The sequence below is a fragment of the Triticum aestivum genome, chromosome 6B (assembly GCF_018294505.1).
Source record: "Triticum aestivum cultivar Chinese Spring chromosome 6B, IWGSC CS RefSeq v2.1, whole genome shotgun sequence".
Lineage (NCBI taxonomy): Eukaryota > Viridiplantae > Streptophyta > Magnoliopsida > Poales > Poaceae > Triticum > Triticum aestivum.
The window spans coordinates 26,085,724-26,089,864 of NC_057810.1; the positions used below are offsets into that span (position 1 = coordinate 26,085,724).

General features: G+C 42.2%; 1 long non-coding RNA gene across 1 annotated transcript; it reads left to right on the forward strand.

Annotated features, from left to right (window-relative positions):
• The first annotated feature begins 311 nt into the window (after positions 1–311).
• LOC123133237 (uncharacterized) lies at positions 312–3,142 on the forward strand. The gene is made up of 3 exons (XR_006465199.1): positions 312–1,024; positions 2,167–2,337; positions 3,020–3,142. It is a non-coding gene; the product is annotated as an uncharacterized lncRNA (long non-coding RNA).
• The last annotated feature ends 999 nt before the right edge of the window (positions 3,143–4,141 follow it).

The following is a 4,141-nucleotide window of genomic DNA, read 5'->3' on the forward strand; positions in this document are numbered from 1 at the left end:
GAGAGATTAAGAACGAGTGGTGGGGAAGAAACGCAGAAGGGAAAGGATAAAGAGAAGACTAGTTGGTAAAGCGGTGGCGTTGTGTATCGTACGATCACACGCCATCCTGCGGCTCGCGAGTGACCGGCCGAGCGTTCAGCCGGTTTGTCGGCGGAAAACGTTTCCCTAATAATAAAGCAAATTAGGTTTCTGCTCGTCCGTCATTAGCATTTTTGCTAAAAAGCCCCTCCCTTTCTTAGTATTTAACCCGCACTACAATTTAAAGTTTGTTTCTTTCTGAGATAACGATTCGTTTTTTGTAAAAAGGACCCTTCCACCACCACCACAGCCCCACCTTATCCACTGCTGGCCTCCACAGACGGGCAGCGGCGCGCTTGCCGCGGCGTCCGCTCCGCTCGAGCCCAGTAATGGGGCGAGGCGTCGCGGCGCCGGCGTTCCTGCACGCCTTGTCGGCCTTGGAGCTAGCCTTCGCGGGGGCGGGCCGAGGCGTCGCGGTAGAGCACGATAAGCAGACAGGCACGCGCCGCCGGCGCGCTTGCCGTGGGCGTCCGCTTCACCCGAGCCCAGGAGTGGGGCGAGGCGTCGCGGCGGCGTTCCTACGCGCCTTGTCGCCCTCGAAGCTGGCCTTGGCGGGCCGAGGCGTCGCGGCGGAGGACGACAAGGCGGCCGGCGTGCTCTGTTGGGGTGAGGCGTCGCGGCGCTCCGGCTCCGGCAGATGACGACAGAAAGCCAGGTGTGGCTTGGCGTCGCCAAGAGCCACGAGGTCGTCGGCGCCGGCCACCGCGCCAGGCTGGACCAGCTGCTGCAGCCCCCCTGCGTCGTCGCCGTCGCCGTGGCACAAGAAGCACGAGTCCCCCCTCGCTGTCGGAGGCTGGGTGTCGTTCTATAGTGCAGATTGTCTAATTGAGTTTCTGAAAGCATCGTCCACGTCTGCCACTTCATGGGTCCGTACACTGGGAACTCACGCCTGAGAACTTCCTGCTCACCAGATTTGATTTCAGTTTCTCTGTCTCCATCGAAGAAAGTCAGCACTTTGCCTCAAACAGTTTCATGACTACACTCATGACATGATTTACAGTACGGTAGTCTCATGCGTTGAGCTCAGAACACTACAATACGGACATACATTTTTCAAGCATAAATTAATGCAGAAGTTATTGCAACAGGAGGGCCTCTAATTGTAATTCATATACACATTTCAGCTCAATAACCATATAACACATCTTGCCTGAGCTTGATACTTCCGACTATCTCCATGTCTTTCAGGTCAAAGTTAGGTTAGCTCTATATACGAGCGGGCATTTTATTCTTTGGGAGCAAGCAAGAATCTATATATTCTCTCGCAATATTATCTCCTCCTTCCCCTTGTCTTCCTAATCCCCTGCAGATGGCATGACTAGCTAGGTTCAGAACAGTTGTTGTAACTATCCGTCCGGTCATGAATCAACAATTACAATTGTTTTGACTTCTACATCAGTTCAGCCGCCTATGGTGTACTGCCGCTGCCATTTAAAGATTTAAGTTGTCGGGTGGATATAGGCTCCATTAGATTGAAAGTAACGAAATTTTATTTGCCAACCTGGCTGCACTTTGTGATGCTTTATTTATGTATATACTTAAAGTTCAAATGTGATGTATGCTTTACTCCTTATTTGATACTTGCATTTGTCGCAAGCACCTTGCTGTTCTGAGTAATGGTTGATATCTTACATTTAGCCGAGAAGCTGAAAACTTACGAGTTGGAAAACCTTCTAGATATACCTAAAAAGACCTTGAAGATATCTTCTACTAGACTGGACGAGCTGATTGACTGGCGATGGAGATGCAGCAGTGACCTGCAATTCTTTCTGCTGTGGATGGTTCATTTTGAAATCTTTTTTATATCTGACAAGACACAAGAAAACAACATATCTATCTTGTTATATTTACCACTATCATCTACAGTGAGTGCTAAGTTGCCCAGAAATTTTAGTTGACTTCTGTTCAGAGTGATCTGAAAAATAGATAGCAAAAAAGAGTAGTGGGTATTACATTTAGATTAGTTACATTTGGGCAAATAAATGAGTAGAAGTCAATTTTGTTTGCTTGATGTTTCACTTCTTTGATCTCTTCATCATTCTCATTTTGTTTCATTGCTTACCATTTGTTCGAAAAAATTTCTAGCAGTGGCAAGCATGGTTAAGGCGAGCAACGAGGGTTCCTGTAGTGCATAACCATTTCAAGTCGCCCAAGTTCTAAAGAGAGATCAGAAGTGCCAGCTACTGAAGCAAAAAAAAAGGACCTGATACACATTGTAATCATGGACTGCTGATATACCTGATGCATTTCTTCATGATGGTCGATTTTCCTTTCACCGGATCTTACATGTTTAATTATGTGTGCTCAGAACCAAAAACTGATTGAGATCTTCAGTTCTTACTTGCAGATGTTCTGTTATTCAGAGTAATTCAGTTTCCAATCTCTGTGTATTAATCAAATTATGGGTTATTTTCAACCATATAGGCTATTATTATATGTTCAGTTATGCTTCCATGGGTTTTGCATATGTATTAACAAAACAACCAGACTGCTATTTTGTATATACTTGGGTGTAAAATTAATTTGCTCTTACGAAAGGAATGAGTATGCAGCTAGCAGAATGAGATGACAATCATGACAAGCGAACCAACACATAAATATTAATCCCACAATTTTTACAACTGCATTCCACTTTACTTTGGTATGGATATGCATTTTTATCCTTCGAGTACTTTGGATTTTAACTGGGAATCATTGGTTCTTTTCTTCTTAATATTTTACTTCTTATAATTACAAATACCAATTTTAGAGAATTGAGCTCGTACTTAAAATTCATTTGAGTATGAAGCCACTACCCATTGTGTGAAAGAAACAATTATAACATTGTACTCTAACAAATCACACATATAAAGAAATGTTATTTTCGAGTCTCCTTAACCTACTGATCTTTTTTTAGATATATGAAACTTGCATTCATTTTGTTAATTCTTCTGCAATGCAGGTGATATTCCTAATGGTTGCTACTGACGCTGAAAAAATTACTCCTGAAGCACTAGAAGTGCCCTCTCTATGGCGCATCACTCACTGGATCCAGATGGGCAACATTCCGCTTCAAGATTAAAGAGTACAGTTTTTGGATGCTATCATTGCTTATCCAAGAGTAATCTACCATGTGCCTAATATATATACATGATTGTTGCACCATCAGAAGATTTCCATTATATACATGGGCATAACTTTCTTTACTGTAAATTAATCGACATGATGCTTCTGTTTTAAGGAATGGCAATGCTAAATTCTACAGTGGTACTCTCTACTCTGTCGAATATTTACAAACACCACAAAGCTAGAGATCTATTGTGGAAACCTTTCTTTCTTTTGTTTGTTATAACTTCTTAGTGTAAAAATAAATATGGCTTGTCCATTACGAAACAAATATGTAAGATTTATTACTTTTCAAAGTTGAATTGTTCCTGACAATTACACATGAGAGTGCATATAATTGAGATGTGCTGACTTGCTGTTTCTAAAATGATAAGCTGGAGCTGGAGTTACATATGAGAGTAGAGATAATTAAGTTGTGCTCCTGACTTGATTAACAAAAGTTGCAGAAGAAAGGGACCAAATACCAGAAAGCTGAAAATTCGAAGAAAGGTGGAAGTAGGGAACTACACAACTTGATTCAAGGTTACGAAGGGACAAAGGGCATTGATTGAGCAGGAGAAAACAATAATGGGCCGAGGCAAGGATATAGTGCTCAATTAGTAAAGAGACATGTGGGAAGTGGAGCAGCGGGATGCAAATGGAATTTTTGTGACTCACTGAAGGTGAGCAAAACTTCAGAAAAGAAATTGCAACCGAAGTAGAGCCTCATCACCAAGAGAACATAGGGATTTTAAGTTTTTTGTAGCCTGCACCAGAGACTGTAGAGTTAAGTTTCTACATCTCAGTGTACAGTTAACTATATCAAGTTATTTACTATGTAGTAAATATTTGCTTTTGCCATTGCTGATCATGTCCTTCTCTCTGTTCTTGGAAGCATAAACTTAGTGACCCTTTTCTGTTAGGCTAAACTTACATCCTTCTGCTAATAGTTTAGTGATCTAATGATTCTAATGATTAT